This window comes from Argopecten irradians, chromosome 8, assembly GCF_041381155.1.
Source record: "Argopecten irradians isolate NY chromosome 8, Ai_NY, whole genome shotgun sequence".
NCBI lineage: Eukaryota > Metazoa > Mollusca > Bivalvia > Pectinida > Pectinidae > Argopecten > Argopecten irradians.
Window position 1 is genome coordinate 31,454,199 of NC_091141.1, and position 26,017 is coordinate 31,480,215.

Sequence of the window (26,017 nt, forward strand, 5' to 3'; positions counted from 1 at the left end):
TTATCATTTAGATGACTATTTCCATTTCTGATCATGCCCGTTTCGGCCCGATTTCCTATTAAGTCTTTCAGTTTTACAATATGTTTAATGGTACAAGGAACTATTTGTTATAATCAATGGTGCATTTTAGAGTTCATATAGGGATTAATTATAGTTGACAAGGAGCATTAACACTGCCTAAATCTTAAAGCGCGTATTTAACATAATCTATTTAATCACTTAACATCGACCATTTAAATCTTTGAACATATATCATATAGCAAATAAATGATTATGTTCAGATAAATCTTGCTCTCCCGGACCATTTTCTTTAATTGGTTTGGTGTTTGGTGTGCAAGACTCAAATACAGAAGTTGGCAAAAACGAGCAGTTACATGTATTTACATTATGACTTATCAATGCCACTGTATGTTAAACACTATTTTTATACCTCATTCATGTATAAGCGTTTCTGATTAGTCAATACAGTATCACGTGATTAAAACCAATCGTCATGTCATCTGTAATCGCGCTGCATTGATTGAAATTCCGTTATGTCACCCCCGAATCGCTATGTCGCCATCGTTATGACACCCTTGTCATGTCACCCTCGCGTGCCCTTCATCCGGGTAGTCTCGAGATGTAACTTGCTACTCTTGATGTTTCTAGAGAGGTTCTGGGTAATAGGGATATGGCGGCTTCAGGACGAATCGTTTGCGCTGCTTTACGTATAACACCTGATTAAAGGTAAACCAGCATTAATTAAATGTTATCTAGTATTTCTTAATCATCACTTCATCTCTGTTTCCTGTGTATAATTTGTACGGAGACGTGTCTGACAGTTGTTTAGACTCCGGGTCCGGGACCTATGGTAATGGTATATATTCTCCGTTGCGTTGGGCCTAATCTTACAATTAACACAGTAGCTTACTCCTCGGCATTTCCAACATATTTAATGATAAACAAATTATTAAAATCTACAATGTACATGTAAGTACCCACTTATGAACATATCGGAATTATAACTAAGCTTTAGTGTGCGAAGACTGATGTTAACATAGTATGGACAATCAAAACATGATATTTAATATGTTCAATAAGTCCAATTTGGATAGAAACAGTAATATTCGTATAGTAAAACAATTGATGTCCCCGTGATGGAGCGACATAACGATTTGCCCATCCTCGAGTCGTCATGACAACATAACAACTCTCGGGTGGTCAAATCGTCATGTCGCTCCATCACGGAGGCATCAATTGTATAATGCAGAAAAAAAAACATTGGACTATGTATTGTATCTATTAAAGCCGCCATCTACTTTTTAATATATATATTCTGTGTCTAACACAAGAAATAGATATAGGGTCAAAATGATAATACACTACACGAATCTCAACGGGATGCTATTCAAAATGGAATGTAAATCAAGACACTAGACACACAATACTTATATGGCAATAAACCAACTGTGACAATTATTTTGATACTGAAAATAAGTAAATACTAATCATACTAATGTAATAAACTAATAATGGTTATTTTTAGCACAAATCGTGTATGTGTAGCACATATCGTGGAATGGAGCATCGTATTTGATCCACACATACATAACTAAATGATAAATCATCATTATGTATCAAGGATACATCGTCGATTCCAGTCAGTATATGATACAAAATGTAACTGTTGTTACACACATATGACTGTTTTATTGTCCTGCTATGTACATGTGACGTCTACGTTTACGGTTTTGCATGTGTATAGAGCACTGAACGTATACGTTACCTCCGAGTTCACATATACCTAATCGAAGTAGTACAATATGAATTGGAATATTGGTGTCTATTAAATTGAACCACACGTATTTTATTGTGTATATTTAACTCTTTGTTCCGCGCATGCCCATTATTCGTCTGTGTATAAAGCAGACAGATTGTTATTGTTTTATTTGGAACCGATCATTACCGTATGATTCACGAATGTGTCATGTATTTCATTATCGGTTATTTCTAAAATCTACTTAATAAGCTATTGGTTGAGAGATAGTGATACTAAATCACTTAAAGATGCACCATACCGAACGTTAGTAATAGTATGGTGTAATTAATTAACAGATGTTTCGTAGGAAGCTAAATGATATATCACTGTTTGTTATTCGCGCGTTTATCGTGTATGATACCGACGTGGTTCGTAACAATTCTAAAAAAACGTATTTTGTACATTTTGTTGGAAATGAAATGATGTCGAAGCTATCATAAACTGACAAACATGATGTATGTTTACAATCTGGATGTAATCAGGAAACTGTAACACATGACATTTGAAAATGCATCAATACAAATAAAAGTTATCTTAGAAATACATTTAATATATTATGCAAAAATCAAACATACCATTACTAATTACTAGTAGCATAAACAACTCTCTGTTTTTTATAAACCGTAAAGACTAGATCTATTAGATCTAAGGTTTAAATTACAGGCTTCCCTTGCAGCTGTGCTCGTTATCAGGATTATTAAATACAATAAAATAATCGAAGACATTGTCTGTATTTCAAATTGAATATTATACTAGGCTTCGGTCTGCGCATTTTGTAAAACACCAAACTATTTGCGAGGATTAAATGTCCCGTCTTCATCATTATACTACTTAAAAAAGCATGGAGAAGATGTGGCGTGTTAAACAAATGTAGCATACACATACAAGGAAAAACTATTGATAACGTCATGTAGTTTGTATCATTAAGTGTTTACAGATTTTCCCAGCAAACTAAGTGTATCAAGAAATAGTGAAACACATTCTAAAAATATACAATAAGAAATGAATGACAAAGCCTTCATGGGTCAACTTTAATAATTTAAAATACTCTTTAATAATTTAATTATCGTTTCTTGATTCATCAAACTAACCGATGATAAGTGGTTATGCTATATATCAGCCTCTGTTTCATTAATACATGGTTTAAGTGATATCCTTTCAAATTAAAGACCGATCATACTCAAACATATCCCGTTCGTGCTCAAATAAAGTCTGAAACTACATTTGAGATGTGAGATCATGTACATTGTATGTTCAATTTTGACAGTACTACAGAAAGTCCATTTCTGCACAAATTATGTGCAAATCTATCGGAATACAAGTCGTTTCTGCCGAATTATGATTTCATCTAAATAAAAGCTGTTTCTGTCGAATTATGATTTCACCTAAATCAAAGCTGTTTCTGCCTAGTTATGTGAGCTATTGTTTCATTCACATACGATATATTTATATTCATAATTGGAAACACATTTATTCATATTTCACATGTATCTACAACAAAATACACAAAACCGAAACATATGCAAAATATTCTTGATGGAGTACGACATTCAGTTTATAAACATAATCGTTAATTGTACCGGCGAAATTGAAATATAATTTTTTGTTTGTTTTGTTTTTCATTTATTGACGGTGGTTGATTTTCAACACGATGATATTAAAAGATATCGCGGAATATCAGTGGGATGGACCAATTCACGATTCTCAGGTTTAATTAGGATGTTTCCTTAAGGTCATTTTCCTTTCTTTGTTACAAGTATTATCAATCAAAAGTAGTCTGTCTTTAAATGATATAATAAATGACCAGCTTTATAATACATAATTCTGTACGGTCTGGAAATTTCAAACTCTCATTTAAATATATTACATATTATCATTTAGATGACTATTTCCATTTCTGATCATGCCCGTTTCGGCCCGATTTCCTATTAAGTCTTTCAGTTTTACAATACTTGTATGTTTAATGGTACAAGGAGCTAATTTGTTATAATCAATGGTGCATTTTAGAGTTCATATTGGGATTAATTATAGTTGGCATGGAGCATTAACACTGCCTGAATCTTAAAACGCGTATTTAACATAATCAGCGGATTTGTTGTTGTCATCCGGAAGCTTTTCAATGCTACGACTTTCAAAATCTTACCAGACACTATTGCGGGTCGAAGTAGCAGACAAACTTGGTAGAATTTAAAATGCGATTATTTCAGGAATTTCATTGAACATATTTATGCCAGGTTTTGTCCTCTAGATTAATCATTATTTGGGTGTACATTTCACAATTTAAACCAGATCAATTAATTGTTTCTTTTAATTATAACAACATCATTCAATTCCTCTTCCTCGAAAAAATAGGCTAGAATAAATTCAAAGTAAAATCAAAAAAATATTTCTATTTAATATATATGCAGCCGCTATAGGGTCTTCAGTCCAAAATAACACTAACACAAAGTGTTCGTCTACATGTTTGTTTACATCTATTGTTCGCTGACAGAAAATGTCACTGTTCGAATGTTTCTACACTCAGAATCGTAAACAATCGTTTGGTTACAAACCAAACGCCCGTATCACTTTTTTACAATACCAGCATCAAAGATGTATGTGAGTTTAATCCTCATTTACAGTCAGTATACTATTTACAATGTAACACTTACCCCAGATTTGAAACTGATTATCCAAAGAAATTTCACACTGTTTGTTGTTCATAATCATTGGAATTATAACGATCACACCCCTTTAGTGTATCTACGTGAAGAAGTATGAAATGAAGAGACGTAAGGTACGATAACAACTGTTATCGTTCCTTCGGAACGAAATGTTAACACGACAACTTTTAGCTATCAACCCGCTTATAACCGCGATTTGAGTAATAAGGAAATCCAACGATATTTTTTGCTGAAATTTTGAATGTAAGCTAATCACGGCGTGATCTATCGATTGATATAATCACCTTAGCTGTGAAAATTCAAAACGACGAGATATTTTGGTGTAAAACCCCCAAAATCGGCATTTTGACCATTGATTTCTGTTTAATCTATCCTAGTAAATAAATTAATAAAGCTGAGAAGCTAGAACTCTACATATAAAAAGTCCTTGTAATTCTGAACAAAACGGTATTTCTTACTTTTGGAAATGTTATATACAACGGCCACAATACAGCCATGAATAATGGTGGTATTTCGCAGGTTCTCGGTAAATTTCCACAACAGACGAGATATTTCGGGGTCCCAGGCGCCTTCCTTCTGAGCTATTCTGAACGATTGGACCGGCAAATGTACCATTTAAAAATGAGTGATATTTTTGAAATTTTCTGTAGAAGTGACTAAACATTATAAAATGAGTAAATAATGTATGCAGTAATCATCAAATTTATGTTTTAAAATGCGCCCAACAAGTGCAACAGTGAAATGAATCTATTTGTACTGTCTCGAACGCACAAAATCATGGCGCAGACTATCGCGCCCCCTATAAGGAATGTGTATTGTTTGTATCCGGTTGAGTAAAAACGTTGAAGCCGCCTTGATGTTCAAGTTAAATCCGGCATTATCAGGTAAGTAATTGTTCATTTTACTTGTTATAGACATCAATATCATTAACGGTGGATATTAGTATTATCAGATATATTTGATTGTTTTTGTAGGCCTGCAAATATAACGTTAGGTACTGTTTACAGTCTGTTTATGATCACCATCGCGAGTGACTGTCTTGACAACAGAACCATGCATGTGTTCTTAATCGTGGCTTAACAGCACGTAAACTGACAACTGTACCGACTTTGAGGCAGATGCCGTTTGAATATATGTATCTCCTGATATATTGTTTGAGCATATGATTAAATTGTTAGTAGTTAAACCATAAAGTCATGCACATATATCGTTTCGGTAGTGTGTAGGCTCACATGTAACGTACGTAACGGTAGCTTCGTTACATGTCATTTCGGTACATGCGGAAGTCTTTTCGGTATCATAAAGTGAACAGGGCGAAATGACTTTCAGAAGGTACCGAAACGTCTTTGAGTAATCTGAATATTAGACAACTAAAGAAAACAAACAAGAAAAACAAATGGTAACAATGTACATGTAGTTTGACAATGGATGTGATCAACATTATTACATGTAGATATGGACATTTGTATGCACTGCAGTTTTACATGACACATAATAATTGCTTAGGCTTAAGTTACTGTACAGACTGGGTGGATGAGGGCAATAATGTTAATGGAAATTCATTTCACAATTTTGCTGTGTTGTGTATAGTGATAGACAACTACTGCGTAACAATTAGGATGCCGAAAGGAATCATCAGATTGACCCGTGTTGTGAAAATTAGCATACATGTATAATATCACTCTGACCCATTTAGCAATGTTATATATATATATATACGGTCATGTCATAAATGTTGTAAGACGAACGTTATTGTGGCGTCGTAGATATTAATGATGTCTGTGATGTTGTATGATTATCTCGGTTGACACGTCAAATCCAAGCCTGATTTGCCACTCTTACCTAAAACAGAATTGAAACTAAACAAAGTAATCCCAATTTTGACCCAGAGCTTAAGCCATGGCTATTCTCTCAAGGACTCAATAGATTTAGAATTAAATAAACAATGTTCAAGAAAATTTGTAAGATTTTTCCTTGTAAAGGAAGTTGTTGATATCTTCTTGGTGCCCCTGGACTCTGATCTGGTGGTCATTTATTGAGGTCAAGGTGCACTTTAAACTAAGCACCATGGATGCCCTTTTTTCCTGCAGGGGCGTAGGAAGCGGGGGGGAGCAGGGGGGGGGGGGGCAAACATGTCCCCCCCCCCCCCCCCCCCCCATTTTCGCCGAGTGAAATGTTCTAAAAATTCACATTTGAAAGAAAAAAGGGTCCTCCTACACATTTTTGAACTTTTTAGAAAATATTTCGGTGCACGTTTCCTAAAACATTCAAGCATGTAATGTTCAAACCTTTAATAATGAAAATTCAATACACACGAACTAGACTGAAAATGTCCATCAAGGAATTATACTATTACAAAAAATGCTTCTTAAAAGATTTATTTGTTTATATGTCTTAGCAAGACAATCAGTTGATTATTATTTTGAGTTACACAACAATGTGCCGATGGTGTGAATCCGGTATGTTCAAATCCCTCGGACCCCCAATAAATATGTAATGATATATGAAAAATAAATCAAGTATCTCCTGTGGGTGCGGGGCGGGGGGGGGTGTGTTATGAAATTATGAAATATTTCATCTTAAATTCCTACGCCACTGTCCTGTCAGAATCACTGAAGTTTTGACTATGTTTTGATTAATACTAGTTATGTGATAAATAGAATCTTACACTCATGGCTACATCATTTGAAATTTATTAAACTTAAATTTATAAAATTTGAAATACCACGAGCCTTTAAGGATATTTTGACATTTTATTTCCAAAATAACAACAGTTTTCTGGGGTTTTTTAAAATATCATACAGTATCTAGGTAAAAGGAGACCTAGTTATAACACTCACTATACAGTAGTGAATGTCAAACTTGTAACAGCCTCATCAGCTTGAGAAAGGTTTTCAAAATGTTTCTAAATCAAAAAAACAATTTAAAAAAAAATTGATAAGCCATTTCGGTTAAGGTATAGACTTTTAAATATATGATTTGCTTGCTGTTGACATTTTTTTCATCTGTGATGAATAACACTTGGAAACGGTAACTATTTTAAATACTAGTACCTATATATATATATATGTAGGTAATCTTCCTCAATATAAAAATTAAATATGATTAATAAAACAAAAGACTGAAGTATGAAAGATGTACCAAGTAATTCATTTCTGCGTATGAATAAAAGCTACAAATAGATCCTTTAATGTGATGATTTATTTAACTGATTTTCATATCATTCAGCAGTATCAAGGATTTAAAATAATTTAATTACCTGGTACCATATGTGTTCCAATTAGGATGTACAATTCGGATGTAGAATAGAGTTCTCTATTTTTATTAGTTTAACTTCCTATTAACAGTCATGCAGGGTCATTTATGGACGTGCCAGGTTTGATGGTGGAGGAAAGCCGGAGAACCCGGAGAAAAAATCACCAACCAGCTGTCAGTACCTGGCAAATTCTCCACATAGGATTCGAACTTGTGACCCAGAGGTGGACGGCTTGTGGTAATATGTTGGGACAACTTTACCACTTGGTCACCGTGGCCCCACGAATAGAGTTCTCATAAAAGGTCTCATAAAATGTTATGATAATTAGAAAGATTGGCACCTAATATAACTCATTACCCTAATTGCCCAACATGAAATTCGAATTAGCATTATACATTTCCAAGGCATTTCTTGATTAAGCACTATATTGTTAAATATCTTATGCAAGTACATGTATGATCAGATGCATGTATACCATCAAACAACTGACTTACTTGTAAAAGGGTACGTGGGTTTTAAATTAAAAACTTTATATTCTTTAAATGTTCATATGAACAGTTTTCATTGGGATTGGGTAAAGGGAGGTAATTGGTTTATTATTTTTTAAGGTATATTTTCTAGCAAAATGCTCAATATCACTAAAAGAATTGCAAAAACAGAGAAATTTATGTTAAGTTTTGGATTGAGTATTCGGTCATACCAATATTGTCTATATTTTGACATTTTTTTTTATCTACATATGGAAAAACAGTTTCTTATTGATAAAATGGGGATAGCAGAGACTTTTACATGATTATTCGTGATGTACATGTATAATTACATGATATTTTTCAAATCTTTGATGCCGTGTCATTATGAAACGATATAATCCATATTAAATGAATTCTGGTTATTTTATATTTTTTTTATATTTTTTTTTATTTTTCAAGACATTTTATAGTACATAACATAATACAGGCATATACACATTCACTCCGACATACCATATACATTATACATGTATGTATAGTAATTGCAATCATATGATGTACATACATACATTTATACATCTATTACATAGATTTATACATTTTCTGGGTTATTTTAACTTGATTATAGCAGTAGTTTTATTTTGGTTTTTTTTCTCTGTAAAAAACTGTTTAACATTTCTTGTTCTCTAAAATATATGTATTTGTAAGAGATTGAGTGCCAGCCAGGCGATATTGTCTGTTATTACCATTTTTTTACTTTTTTTTCGACAAAATGGGGGTAGCTAGCAGAGACTTTTGCATGATTATTCATGAAAATGCATATTCCAGGCAGCAATAGCAATTATGATGAACTCCTTGCTTAATTGTATGTCATAGGGACAATTATAAAATGCCACATTCAAGTTTTAAGTCTCCCTTTATTTAAGAAAATAGCAGAATAATAGCCTAATCCTTCTCCATTCGCCAGGGGTTACTATCACTCAGGGGTTGGTTTGAAGTTGGGTGTCACTTTCTCTGTAATCTTGAAAGGAAGTCTATGCAGGACTCGGTTTTTAGGTCACCTGAGATGAAGTCTCCAGTGACCTAATCTAATTTTGCAGAGACCTTTCAAGGCCAAAGGTCAATCAAAATTGTGAATTATATGGTCCCCTAGGAACCTGAGGGTTGGGGCCAAAAGAGGTCAATTAGGCTAAAACTTCAACAATCTTCTAAAATTCAAGAAATAGTGGAATCAAATACTCTTCATAGATGGAATCACGTGGGGAGGGGGTCAAGTTTACTATAGTTTATTTAGGTAAAACACATTTTTGAACATTATTTGGTCATTTGTAATAGAAAATGAATCAGAATTATCAGTATGAAATGGTCAATGAATCATATTAACATATTTCCCATAACTGACCCCCAGGGGCCTGAGGGGTGGGGCTAAAATGGGTTAAATAGGATAGGCTTAAACTTCAAAAACTTTCATCTAAAATTGTAGAAATGGTAGAATCAAATACTTTTCATAGATGGAAAGGTCTTAAGGTCCTTTACAATAACCATGAATTATATATGAACCTTGGGGTCTCATGTTTTCCCCTCGGGAGGGGTCAAGTTTACTATAGTTTTTATAGGGAAAACACATTTTTGAACATTATTTGGTCATTTGTAATAGAAAATGAGTCAAATGTTGTCAGAATTATCAGTATGATATGGCCATTGAATCCTATTAACAAATTTTCCATGACTGACCCCCAGGGGCCTGAGGAGTGGGTCCAAAAGGGGTTTCTTTTAATTCATAAATGCTTTTTAAAGATTTGAACCAACTTTGCAATGTTCTTTCTGTATCAGCACTCAGGTGACCATCAAGGCCTCTTGGGCCTCTTGTTTTCTTCTGAACTTCATCCAATTTTACTAAGAGATATTAGTCCATGGGTGGATATTACGTCAGTGATAGTAACCCCTGGAGTATTGAGGATGTAGCCAAAAATGATTTCTGCAAGCCTGTGATTGGTCAGTTTGTTTCTTCTAAAGTGGCTCCAAGTTACTATGAGATATTCCAAGAGTGGATATTACGTCAGTGATAGTTACCCATGGAGTTAGTATTGAGGATGTAGCTTAAAAGGATTTTTTAATTTTTTGATTACATTCCTTTATTGGTGTTTTTATAGACAATCAATTATATTGTATCTTTCAGGTTAACTGCCAGTATATATTATACAATGAACTACCAAGGTTGTTTAAATAAATAACCTTGACCTTTATTCAAGGTCACAGGGGTCAAATAGACTAAAATCCTTAAATGACTTCAAGCTCTGGTATATTTTTAGGTCATCTGACCCGAAGGGTCAGGAAGATCTATTGTCATCATGCATCGTCCGTCATCGTGCGCCGTCTGCAGTCTGCAGTGCGAAACGTTTTCATTCAAATGAAAGGCCCAGGGTACTGATATTTGGCCTGTAGCATGCTGGGATGAAGGGCTACAAAGTTTGTTCAAATGAATGACCTTGACCTTCATTCAAGGTCACAGGGGTCAAATAGGCTAAAAGATTTTAAACAACTTCTTGTGAATAACTAAGAGGCCTAGAGACCTGATATTGGGTCTGTGGCATGCTAGAATGAATGCTACCAAATTTGTTCAAATAAATGACCTTGACTTTCATTCAAGGTCACAGGGGTCAAATAGGCTAAAAAAGTTTAAACGACTTAATGTGAATAAGTAAGTAGCCTAGAGACCTGATATTGGGCCTGTGACATGCAGAGATGAATGGCTACCAACTTTGTTCAAATGAAGGACAATGACCTTCATTCAAGGTCACAGGGGTCAAATAGGGTAAAATCTTTTAACGTCCTCGTGTGAATAACTAAGAGGCCTAGAGATCTGATATTGGGTCTGTGGCATGCTAGAATGAATATATACCAAGTTTGTTAAAATGAAGGACCTTCACCTTCACTCAAGGTCACAGGGGTCAAAAAGGCTAAAATCTTTAAACGACTTCTTCTCAAGAACCAAAAGGCCCAGGGTACTCATATTGGGTCTGCGGCATGCGTGGATGAAGGGATATCAAGTTTGTTCAAATAAATTATCTTGACCTTCATTCAGGTCAAAATCTTTTAAGGACTTCGTGTGAATAACTTAATGGCCTATAGAGACCTGATATTGAGCCTGTAACATGAATGACTACCTTGAGACTGGAAATTGGATTTGCAGCATGGTGGGGATCAAGGGACCTTCATTCATGGTCTAACTCATTAAATATATCAGGACCTGGACTTCTTCTAATAAATGATTTTTTTTTATTTTGCCTTAACTGTGTGCCACTACTTTATTCTTTGAGGTGTTGTATTGTGTCAATAGTCAGATGACCGTTAAGGCCCATCGGCCTCTTGTTCATAACCTAATGGAATTGGTCCCGTTTAAGGGTAACAACAAGAGTTATCTTCCCTTTCTCTTCTCTTCATTTCATCCGCGACACTCCTTCAGGTGTCGCCCAACTAGTACTTTGAACGTCTTTGTCTTTTAAATTAAGCTACGCATGCTTAAAATGTGTAAATCCGACCATTATTTGGGTGAATATAATACATGGTATTTAAACCAGGCCACTGAATTGTTTCTTTAAATCATAACCGTGTCATTCACACATCTCTCTATCATAGTCAGTTGTGGTAGATTAAAAACTGTCTAGTGTTTGAAAGATATTGCTATGCCAATCTCTTAGTTGAAGATGCACTAGTATTAATTTAGATTTTGATTATTAAAATGATTTTATTTTGAAGGGCGATGTTTGGGAAACTAAACAGCCATTTTACTCAGAATAAATTGCAGTTGGCTTACGATTTACTCTACAAATGTCGAGTACATATATATAATGTAAGGTATAATTTGGTAGTATTTGATTTAATGTATTGTATTACGTGTTTTCATATCATTTCCTTGTCGTGAAATTAACCACTATATAATTATATATCATAATAGCATATGGATTCAAATGGCTCTGTCCCTTTTTAAACAATCTAAATTTGCATTTTGGTACCGTTCTAGTGAACTGAACTCGTTTTGAACTATCGTATACATATTGTCATAAATTAACAGTAATAAATATACTAATTCGCTGTGATTTTTAGCAATGTTAATTCTAAAAGACATCACAATAATTACGCAACCCTTATAACATCAGCCGAAGATTTATAGATTAACGTTTTCCAATATAATAGATAACTTAAAAACTTGATAAATATCAGTGTAATCCTCAATTACAATCAGTATACAATATACAATGTAACACTTACCTCAGATCTGAAACTGATTATTTACAGTATGCATTGTCAGATGTTCACAAACATTGTAATTATATAGATCACACACCGTATACTGAATTTTTTACCCCAGTACACGTCACATAGTCACCTGGACTTTAAAAAGTCTTTGTCTTTTCAAGCGTTAGATTATAAATTGTCTAAAGTGTTGGAAAGATAACTGCATTCATTTGGCAAAACATATAGGCTTTCATTGAAATATGGAAACTTACATATATTTGTTTGTAATATCATATCAATGTGCAGTGCAGGTATATTTAGGCATTAATGTATGGATTTGAACGGGGTGTGTATAAGAACCCTAACAGCCATTTCACTTACAAAAACAGTATGCATGTGGCATACACGTCAAAGCATAAATTCGATATAAAATTAATATATTTCATTCATTGCTTTTACCTTTGTTCATTGTCGTCAAAAATGATCGATAATTAATATACCACCATTTCAGACAATATACCATGTAACACTTACCTCAGATCTAAAACTGATTATTTACAGTGATCTATACTGCTCTATGTTGTTTACAATCCTTGTAATTATATATATAACATCCCTAAACTCTTTTATAACCGAGTATCACTACGTAAAGAAGTAAGGTCTTTGTCTCTTTATTAAACTACGTTTTTTAATGCTACTTCGGGTTCGATACCATTTTTTCGTGTATATAAAAACACGATACACATTTAATTGTTTATTTTTTTATTATAACCGTATCATTCACGTATATCTCTGTCGTATTCCATTGTTTGCACACTCAAAATGATGGTAAACAATCGTTAGTTTAGATTGTCTAGTGTTTGAAAGATAATGTTATGCACGTTTTTAGGTTTAAGATGCACTTGTATCAATTCAGATTCTCTACAATGTGTGATATTAAATGGACATTGTGCGAGAAACTAAACAGTCGTTTCACTAAGGAAACATTTTGTAATTGGCAAGCGATTTACTCTACAAATGTCGAGTACATATAGAGAATTTAAGATAGAGTTTGGTAGTATTTATTTATTTTCATTTTTAATTGTAATTACATGATCTCATTACATTTTTTGTCGCAAGACTAACCAATATATTATACTTCAATATTATAGCATGTAGATTACTACAATTCTCCGTCCTTTTTTAAACCATGTAATTGCGGTTTTATATTCGTAACCGGCATGATATACTGATAATATGAACCCGCTAAAAACTACCATACACACATTGTCATAACCAATCGGTAATAAATATATTGATACACTGTGATGTTTAGCAATTTTCATTCTAAATGGCGTCAAATAATTACGCAGCCTTTAAAGCATAGCCGAACATTCATAGATTTACGTTTTTCAATATAATAAATAACTTAAAAACTTGATTAATGTCAGTATAATCCTTAACTACAATACTGGTTTACAATCCTTGTAATTATATAGATCACACGCGATATACAGATTTACACCTGAGTATGTCTACGCACAGAAGTACAGTGGACTTTAATCGTCTTTGTCTCTTTAATTGAATTACGCATGTTTTAAATGTGTAGGTGTAACTTGGGATCAACGACCAGTATTTGGATGTATATAAAACATGACAGACAACTTAATTGTTTCATTTAATTATAACCGTATCATTCACAAATCTTTCAGTTATAGTTGATTGTTTACACACTCAGAATCGTAAACAAGCGTTAGATTATAAAGTGTCTATAGTGTTGGAAAGATAACTGCATTTATTTGGCAGGACGTATTAGCTTTTATTGAACTATGGAAACTTACATATATTTTTGTAATATCATATCAATGTGCAGTGCAGGTATATTGAGGCATTGACGTATGCATTTGAACGGGATGTGTATAAGAACCTTAACAGCCATTTCACTTACAAAAACAGTATGCATGTGGCATACACGTCAAAGCATATATTCGATATAAAATTTATCTATTTCTTTCGTTGCTTTTACCTGTGTTCATTGTCGTCAAAAATGATCACCCGATCATTAATATATCACCATTTCAGACAATATACCATGTAACACTTACCTCAGATCTAAAACTGATTATTTACAGTAATCTATACTGCTCTATGTTGTTTACAATCCTTGTAATTATATATAAAACATCCCTAAACTCCTTTATAACCGAGTATCACTACGTAAAGAAGTAACGTCTTTGTCTCTTTATTAAACTACGTTTTTTTAATGCTACTTCGGGTTCGAGACCATTTTTTCGTGTATATAAAACACGATACACATTGAATTGTTTCTTTTTATTATAACCGTATCATTCACGTATATCTCTGTCGTATTCCATTGTTTGCACACTCAAAATGATGGTAAACAATCGTTAGTTTAGATTGTCTAGTGTTTGAAAGATAATGTTATGTAAGTTTTTAGGTTTAAGATGCACTTGTATCAATTTAGATTCTCCACAATGTGTGATATTAAATGGACAATGTGCGAGAAACTAAACAGTCGTTTCACTAAGGAAACATTTTGTAATTGGCAAACGATTTACTCTACAAATGTCGAGTACATATAGAGAATTTAAGATAGAGTTTAGTAGTATTTATTTACATTACTTACATTTTTTGTCGCAAGACTAACCAATATATTATACTTCAATATTATAGCATGCAGATTACTACAATTCTCCGTCCTTTTTTAAACCATGTAATTGCGGTTTTATATTCGTAACCGGCATGATATACTGATAATATGAACCCGCTAAAAACTACCATACACACATTGTCATAACCAATCGGTAATAAATATATTGATACACTGTGATGTTTAGCAATTTTCATTCTAAATGGCGTCAAATAATTACGCAGCCTTTAAAGCATAGCCGAACATTCATAGATTTACGTTTTTCAATATAATAAATAACTTAAAAACTTGATAAATGTCAGTATAATCCTTAATTACAATACTGGTTTACAATCCTTGTAATTATATAGATCACACGCGATATACAGATTTACACCTGAGTATGTCTACGCACAGAAGTACAGTGGACTTTAATCGTCTTTGTCTCTTTAATTGAATTACGCATGTTTTAAATGTGTAGGTGTAACTTGGGATCAACGACCAGTATTTGGATGTATATAAAACATGACAGACAACTTAATTGTTTCATTTAATTATAACCGTATCATTCACAAATCTTTCAGTTATAGTTGATTGTTTACACACTCAGAATCGTAAACAAGCGTTAGATTATAAAGTGTCTATAGTGTTGGAAAGATAACTGCATTTATTTGGCAGGACGTATTGGCTTTTATTGAACTATGGAAACTTACATATATTTTTGTAATATCATATCAATGTGCAGTGCAGGTATATTGAGGCATTAATGTATGCATTTGAACGGGATGTGTATAAGAACCTTAACAGCCATTTCACTTACAAAAACAGTATGCATGTGGCATACACGTCAAAGCATATATTCGATATAAAATTTATCTATTTCTTTCGTTGCTTTTACCCGTGTTCATTGTCGTAAAAAATGATCACCAGATAATTAATATACCATCATTTCAGACAATATACCATGTAACACTTACCTCAGATCTAAAACTGATTATTTACAGTAATCTATACTTCTCTATGTTGTTTACAATCCTTGTAATTATATATATAACATCCCTAAACTCTTTTATAACCGAGTATCACTACGTAAAGAAGTAACGTCTTTGTCTCTTTATTAAACTACGTTTTTTAATGCTACTTCGGGTTCGAGACCATTTTTTCGTGTATATAAAACACGATACACATTGAATTGTTTCTTTTTATTATAACCGTATCATTCACGTATATCTCTGTCGTATTCCATTGTTTGCACACTCAAAATGATGGTAAACAATCGTTAGTTTAGATTGTCTAGTGTTTGAAAGATAATGTTATGTAAGTTTTTAGGTTTAAGATGCACTTGTATCAATTTAGATTCTCCACAATGTGTGATATTAAATGGACAATGTGCGAGAAACTAAACAGTCGTTTCACTAAGGAAACATTTTGTAATTGGCAAACGATTTACTCTACAAATGTCGAGTACATATAGAGAATTTAAGATAGAGTTTAGTAGTATATATTTATTTATATTCATTTTCAATTGTAATTACATGTTCTCATAACATTTTTGCCGCAAGACTAACCAATATATAATACCTTAATATTATAGCATGTACATTACTACAGATCTCCGTCCTTTTCTAAACCATGTAATTGTGGTTTTATATTTGTAACCGGCATGATATACTGATGATATGAACCCGCTAAAAACTACCATATACACATTGTCATAAATAATCAGTAATAAATATATTAATACACTGTGATGTTTAGCAATTTTAATTCTAAATGGCGTCAAATAATTACGCAGCCCTTAAAGCATCAGCCGAACATTCATAGATTTACGTTTTCCAATATAATAAAAAACGTAAAAACTTGATAAATATCAGTATAATCCTAAATTACAATAAGTAATCAATATACAATGCAACACTTACCTCAGATCTGAAACTGATTATTCACAGTGATTTATAATGCTCAATGTTGTTTACAATCCTTGTAATTATATAGATCACACACGGTATACAGATTTACACCCAAGTATGTATACGTACAGAAGTACAGTGGACTTTGAACGCCTTTGTCTTTTTAATTAAGTTACGCATGTTTACATGTGTATATGTAATTTGGGACCCGCGACCAGTATTTGGGTGTATATAAAACATGACAGACAACTTAAATGTTTTATTTAATTATAACAGTATCATTCACAAACCTATATGTCATAATCGATTGTTTGCACGCTCAGAACAGTTAACTGATTGATAGAAAACTGATTATATAAGTCTATATTGTTGGAAAAATAATTGCATTTATTTGACAAAACGTATTGTCATTCATTGAATTATATTACATATTTTTGTTAAGATCAAACTGCAGATTTATTTAGACATTTATGCATGATTTTGGATGGATGGTGTGTTACACTCTAAAAAACCCAAGAGCCATTTCGCTAATACAAAACAAAACCATATGCAATTGACATAATATTTGCTATACAAATGCTGAATACATAAAAGATAGTTTAAGGTATAAATTGGTTATACTATTAATATATTTCATTAATTTATTAACATGTGCTTATTGGCGTCAAAAATGATCACCAAATCATTATGATGTCAGCGGAACATTCATTGTGCTACATTTTCCTTAGACTGGCCACCTGATATAAGTTGCTTATAAGACTTTCTCAGCATAGTGTTTTACTAGATTATCTCCCCCTAGTTTAAAACTTAGGGATTAGGCATGTTTTAGGGACAAAGATAATCAAGCCACATTTTAGTGATTTTTTTAGTATTCTAGAGACTGGTGGCCAGTCTACGTTTTCCTATATAATAAATATTTTTAAAAGTGAAAGAGTTTGGCCGTCAACCCTCGGCAAGCCTCGAGTTGACAGGCCAAAATCTCTCACTCGGGTTGAGATATCCCTGTCCATTTGACAGACCCATGTAAGATTTTATTAATATATTTATTAAATTTCTCCCCGTCACCCAGTCAATGTGACCCTAAGTTATAATCAACTGAAGCAGGTCATGACAAGTAACACGCATTTCTAAATATGTATCATTAGCAAATTCTTTAGCAGCATCGTTAAAGGTTTAATGCGCTAAGAGAACAAATGTTTAACTTGCTAACTGTAACACACATTTTTTACGTTCCCATCTATTTCCTTGACTCTATTGGACCAACTGGACCAATTATTTTCAGGCAAAAAAGTGACAGTATCGTCTCCCGAAGAGTCTGTTACGGAATGGGCCTGTATATTAGAGGGATTATTGACTCGTGCAGACTCGTAATACACTTTGAATGATACACGATATATAATACACTTATCTATATTTCTGAATGAGGATAGATTGGCCAAACGGTAAAGGTATTCTGACATAACTTCTTTTTTCTCCTGTTTTGGTGGGTCGGAGCCTAAATTTTGCAAATATTGAACATTGGGTAGATGTTTGTTTTCGGATAATCAAGCTTTTTGCAAAAACATTATTCTCTTATAATAGTTAAAGCTGTAAATAAGACACGTAATCTCGTCCATTTAAATCTTTGATTATCATATAGCATATTAATGATTGTGTTCAGGTACATATTTCTCTTCCAGACCATTTTCTTTATTTTTCTTTATTTTGGTGTTTGATGTGAAAGACTCAAATACAGAAAATGGCAAGTACGAGCAGTTACATGTATACATATTATGACTTATCAATGCCACTGTATGTTAAACACTATTTTTATACCTCATTCATGTATAAGCGTTTCTGATTAGTCAATACAGTATCACGTGATTAAAAACAATCGTCATGTCATCTGTAATCGCGCTGCATTGATTGAAATTCCGTTATGTCACCCCCGAATAGTTATGTCGCCCTCGTTATGTCACCCTTGTCATGTCACCCTCGCGTGTCCTTCATCCGGGTAGTCTCTAGATGTAACGTGCTACTGTTGATGTTTCTAGAGAGGTTCCAGGTAAAAGAGATATGGCGGCTTCAGAACGAATCGTTTGTGCTGGTTTCCGTATAACACCTGATTAAAGGTAGACCAGCATTAATTGAATGTTATCTAGTATTTCTTAATCATCACTTCATCTCTTTTTCCTGTGTATAATTTGTACGGCGACGTGTCTGACAGTTGTTTAGACTCCGGGTCCGGGACCTATGGTAACGGTATATATTCTCCGTTGCGTTATGCCTAAATCTTACAATTGACACAGTTGCTTACTCCTCGACATTTCCAACATATTTAATGATACACAAATTATTGAAATTATTAATATAAGTACCCACTCTTGAACATATCGGAAATACATGTAAGCTTATGCACTGCCCTCGAGTGACATAACAACTCTCGGGTGGTCAAATCATCATGTCGCTCCATCACAGGGGCATCGATTGTATAGAGTGACAGCTACTAAATAAGATATTATATCAATATGTTGATTATTTAATAGCATCATCTGAATAAAGTCTCCATCTCAGACTAAAAATTGACCCAGATTATCAGCGTCTGACCAAACAAGGAACCCGATTGGACTATTTGGAGGGAGCCAACCGTACACTCAACCAACAGTAACTATGGAAACAGTACCAACCGCCAGATGTCGGAGAGAGGGAGGCGAAAAGGGAATGACCGATATCGACATCCAGGAATGATCCAGTGGGGGAATGGCCGCAAGTGGTTTGTATTATGCATGTCTGTCCCTTCCCATTTAGTTTTCATATAAGGGACTTAGGCAGAATGGCTAAAACAGGGGAATATTATTAGAGGTATAGCTGGTCAGATTGTAGTGGATCTGTGGTTAATACACATCTATGGAAACTGCTCACTTTGTCTGCGACTACAATTAAGACATTGTACAAAAAGAACTTTCCAGCAGAAGTTGTTACATCCGGATATAGTTGACCACGGTAGCATTGAACGTTAAAAGAGGCCATTCAAATAAATAAACTTGTTGCAGCATGTTTTTCGGCACGATCTTCGTTATCTGTATTGATAATTCTCACACCTCGGACAAGGAAATCTCACATGAAACCCAGTGCTAGATTTTTACTGTCTCGTCCGATCTGTCTGGTACCTTTACGTGATTTTCGGTGGAATTTTACGCCATTCATGTAACAGTCCGCGCAGGTGACGTCATATTTTCGAATTAGTGACGTCACAGGCTACAGATAATCAATAATATTACCAATGTCATTTGCCATCCATTGTTTGGTTGTTGTTTTTAATTATGTAAACAGTATGTACGAATTTATCATCGTTTATCTTTGATAGAACCGAACTATAGTTTAACGCGGAACGACTGAATTCGAAACGCAGATGAAATGGTTAATCGGCTGTGAACCAGGAGGCCCAAGACCAGATAATTTTACACTTTGAACGCCTACATAGATTTGGTTTGTTTTATCTTAGAGGCGCGAGAAAAAATATTACCTTTAAGTAACGCCTCATTTAGAATTATGTTACAGAATCTTAGCACTCGACTGAGATAACACGATGTCGATTAATTACATGTAACATATTATATTAGTAACATACCGTACCGTTCTGTGACCTATTGCTAGATTACTAGCACATGTAGACAAATTCTACACCCATGGAATTTGATGAAAATATTAGCGGCAATGTCATTCATTTGAAGACATTGATAGTCATGCATCCCATCATGCTACATGCCCAATACTGGGAATATTGGCCGATAAGTTATTAACAAAAAACAATTTAGCCTACCTGACCCACGTGACCTTCGGTCAATGTAATTAATTTGTGCAAAATCAGTAGCAGACAAGTATTAGTCTTAAGGTTTACTAATTATTTGCAAGTCATTCAGTCGGCCAATGACATTCGTTTGAACAAACCCGATAGGCCTTTATCACAGCGTTCTACCAAGTATCTTGTCTTCTTAGATATTCACAAGAAATTGTTTTATTAAATTTGTTGTGGATTAGAGGGTAGATACCATTTAACAATTACTCAATATTTCGCGGATGAAATATTCGCGATCATAACAATGTGCTGCGAAATTGCAAAAATATCTCTGCTAAAGTTACCGGATATACGCAATCCAAACACATGAAGTTGTAATTAATGATTTAGAACACAACCAATTATTTAAGGAATCGCGGTTCGAACTACAGTATCTATACATATACCCACCACCTGTACATGAGTAGGCCGTTTGCAAGGAGACTACTTCCAGTGTTGTCGTAAAATATTAGCTAAAACCATTTAAAATACTGGGGTAACACGTTCCATTTGAGAAACTTCTACATATATCCTTTCGACGACTGCAAATATTCTAACCTGACTCAATATTGATAGTAGGTTATATCAAATACCATTTATTTAAGCAGTTTGCATCTAGATCAAGATTTCGGTTAACAAGTTCTCAAGATTTCGGTTAACAAGTAAATACGTTCACCGCAAGTCGCCTAAAGTTTATAACGCACATGTCATTGTAGAAAAAACCTGCGCATGATACTTTTTTTAATCGGTTCTATTTTACCTTTCCTTGCCCTTTCTCTTTACCACCCATTTCTTTTATTTATACTCTACTGTTTAAGACCATCCGCATGTCAGTATCATGACAATGAATCTCTCAGAGACAGGTTTCCTTGCACACACTAAATGCCGGATTTCAGACCTGAGATTTGACCTATTTGGGCATATTCAAAGGCTAATTGAAACGTCATTAATGCAATGACTGAATCGATATTGACACGCTATATAGTGATGAACATCTCTCTTTCAACAAAATAATACTTTGTATTAAGTATTCTAGGGTCTCAGTAGGGCTCTAAAGAGGAGAACATGAAAGGTGGCAAATCTATAGTTACGTATTAAAACCCTACGGCCGCCCAAATGATATAAAGCAATCTTTAGAAGCATACTGTATGTCTCTGACATATAGCCCATTTTGAAACTATTGTAAAAAACTGTTTTAAAGTATTACAACATATACAATAATGTGGTTTTCTTCTTCTTTTGATAAATTGCAACCTACATTGTTAGATCTCAGCGTGGGATTTTAAACTTGAAAGTGACGTTGTTTGCAACTTTGCAATTTCTGAAATGCCTTATCAAAATTGATATTTTGAACCTTAATTTCAATATTGATTTTAAAATTCATATAAATGTTTTCTAAGAATAATTACTCGTCCGAAAAAAAAACAACTTAGTTTTGAATTTCATAATTAGCCAATGAGTAACTAAACGATGCATAATTCTATAGTATAGGCTCAATTTTCTATAAACAGGGACAATTTTGAAGGTCTATTTTTCATTTAGTTTGCTGTTCCCTACAGTGGGGGAGTTTGAGCAGATATATGAACACACACCGAACTTGAACTTGAACACGACGACCTTATGATCATGATCATTTGGCGGAAAGTACATTACATTTTGCCGTACTTATGCCTGTATTCAATGAACTATTATAGATAAGAAGCCAAAGGTGTACTCATATTGTTGTTGATATGTTTACTACATAAGCAAGATATATCAATTTATTATTATTGCTATTTTATCATTTTATTTGTTTATATTAATAAATTGTGAATACCTAAAACGCTCATTTTCTGCTGAAAATATATAACTAATAAAATATCATTATGGTAGACACATGTCAAACAACTCGTGGTTAATAAATATGGTATTTATACTTCTTTTTTCTATCTTTTAAAAGTGCAACAAAAAAGACTATACCTAACGTTCGAATCATAAAAACTCGTCTGAAATTTTTTTTTATTGAATAATCATTCGTTGTGTAACCGCTTTGCATGTAAGTATTTGTTTGCATTTATGTTATCTAGTTGAAGATGTTTATAAATTATTTCATTTGTCCCTGTGCTACAAAGTATCGCATTTGTTACCACACTTGTTTATCGAACAACGTTAATAGTTCCATTACATTAAAGGGTAAGTTATAGAAGTAAATCGAGTAAAATGAAGTTTACGATTGATTTTTTGGTTATCGTTTTCTTGTATAGGTGTTTTTGTGCTATGTATTTTACATGTATTCTGTATACAATACATAATACATATCATTTTTGTATACAATGTTTGGTGGTACAACTAATTCATTATTGAACAAATGACTACTAATTGCCGTAAGTTATGCTCTGTATGTTTACCGTGTTTGATTTAGTTTAATAGTTACATTCCGATAGAGTATTCTGTGATTACTACCTGCATATTTGTTTTCCTGCGTTTCAAGACATCGAATAGCCTCTCTTGTTAATATATTTACACTTGCTAGACTTGGTCACTATACGCTAATACTAGCCGATTTTGTTTACCATAACTGCATGGTAACATTGAACTTTGAACTTGCGTATGAAAATGTTCTGTGCAACGTAAAAGGACTATTTTTTTTAAAAAGAAACACATGGCTTTGTTTACATTTTGATGCAACATTACGTGTATATTGTTGTTTTTCATAGAATTTTGAAAAAATGTAAACAATATATACATGTTTTATATTTATATATGATTCAAACAATTTTTAAATTAACAATTGTAAAAAGAAACGGAAAAATATCCCGACCGGGGCGACGTGCTTTCATTTTTGTTAAAAATGATGGGTGTCAAATATAAACATTACCTCTGTGTCTATGTTCGTCCTACGATCGAGCCTTTGGGGTGGACGGGCGTGAGACCCTCTGATAGAGGTCAGTTATAAACATATCCTCTTGTCTTTGTTCTTTGAGAATTTAATCATGTGTATTATAAAACATGCACCGCTAATAATCCACGTGTTGACAGTTACGCGTCACCACAAATACATTGTATCCATCGAACACAAGTGAATTTGTTTCATCTATCGATGGCGATATGGATCTAAGCGTAGATTATATAATCACATGGCTCCCAAGGATGTCAAGTCAGACGATATCTCAAACACATTGAGCTACTTGAAAATCAGTGTTTTGGTAACTTCGGCAAACTCAAGTGTGTAAGCGTGCGTCAGCTTCGCCTCGCTGCACAATAACGGTCACCGAGTTCACACATGTGGCCGTGTACAAATTCTTTATGTTATTACGCTATATATTAATTTTTAGCAAAATTTAATATATATTTAAAGTTCTGATCTGATTAAATAAAATTATCTCTGAAATTTACTTTGTATGTCATGTTTATTTTACACTAAAATATTGAACTTTTTGTCGTCGCGGATGAATTATTCTACCTTACGTGAAGCGTCATCATTCGCTGTTCAATTGAGTAAGCTCCTTCCACTTTTGACCGACTTTTATTGAATAGATTACGTCACTTTCAAATGACGATTTTATTGCATAAAATATCAATAAAAAGTCGTGTGAGTGTAAATATATCGATTGGATTTCGTTTTTATGTTAACCATGCTTGTATGGAGCAATTCTTCTAAGAATATATTCAATATGGGGCGCTAACGCGCCCCATAGAATATATTCTTAGAGGAATTGCTCCATACAAGCATGGTTAACATAAAAACGAAATCCAATCCCTATATGTCTATAGTTCAGTTACCTGTACACGCGTATGTATACCGAGTCTAATTAATTTCCTGGTTACCTAATGTGTGTGTTGTTTTGTATTATTTTTGAAATGTTATTAAAATATGTAAACGATGCATTATGTTCCAATCGTCAGTCAAGTCGTTTACATAATTAAACTATTTTAATTCCATTCAGATATGATGCTGAATAATCGCGATTGGATATAGCAAGTATGTTTACCGTGCCTAAATTTTATTTATTTATTTGTAATGTATTACACTATACTGTATTGTGATACTGATATGTGTCTATTTAATGCTCTTTATGGTATAGAATGGTTAATGACACATGTCTGTTAATAAATGCAGATTTGTAGATCACGTACACAGTACATATGTGAACTGAGTTTTACTTCCTGGTATTCAATATTATGATTATATGTGTATTTCCAGTCTTGCAATGTATTATAAGTTCAATGTTTTTGAGAATATTAACTTGATCTAAACTATACATAAACACGTTAGTACTTACCTCAGATCTGAAGCTGAATATTCTCCAGTTATTACACCTCAATGTTCACTGTGTTTACCTAGATCCCAGTCAGTCTACTGTTCACGGACGAGTTAACACTTATCTACGTAACAGTACACCGATATCCGTGGTCTTTTAAATTACACATATTCAAATAGTATGTGTGTCAATTATTTGTTCAGTGCACGCCTCTATTCGGGTAGGTTTAAATTCGGTTATTTTATCAAAGCTGTGTATGCTTTAACATTTATCGCTGTGGTGGCCTTTTGAAAATTACACATACTTTAATTGTATGTGGACTAAGTATCTGATCGGTGCATGCTTTTATTTTGGTATGTATACAATCGGATGTTTTATCAAACCTGTCATACACTTGTTGATTAATAAATTAAACATATCATGATATAAATTCATAAAGATATGCCATGTCAATGACACCACGGCTGAAATACACATGTAATAATCCAGCGAAAATATATGCATTTCTTTACACAAATGACTTTCAGCATTAATCGTAAATTATATATAAGTTCTGGAAGTTTACAAGGCTTTTAAAAATCACACCTTTTTCTTATTCCCAGGATCATTTGCTGATATGTACTACGTTTAAGGGACCTATATTGTAAATTAACTGTCTTTCGCGGCTATTCAATTTCCCGATTTCCATTTCAAAACAAGTTCGTGAAGTTAATTATTAGCGAATTTATCAATTGAATGATTATTGCTATCAATAAAGAAAATGCAGATAGTAATTCGCCGTGATGAGACCGCAGAGCCAAATTATTTCCATATATGCGATATGTTAACGTTTGCCACTGTCCAGGTTAAACAGAGTTTTCAAGTCTGGTCACCTGCCACTTATTTTGAAGAAAGGCATTTTGCATACATATGAATAAAAAGAAATTAAAATCTACCATCTTGATAAACTTTTATGTGGGGTTGGGGGTGAAATTAATAACACTTATAATTGAAT

General features: G+C 33.5%; 1 protein-coding gene across 1 annotated transcript in view; it reads right to left on the bottom strand.

The window, feature by feature from the left end:
* The window catches only part of LOC138329835 (uncharacterized), a 150,913-nt gene extending 125,625 nt beyond the window's left edge, over positions 1 to 25,288 (bottom strand). The window contains exon 1 of the mRNA XM_069277126.1: positions 25,045 to 25,288. The gene's annotated coding sequence lies outside the window, so the exon portion shown is untranslated. The remainder of the gene's footprint in view (positions 1 to 25,044) is intronic.
* Between the last annotated feature and the right edge of the window lie 729 nt (positions 25,289 to 26,017).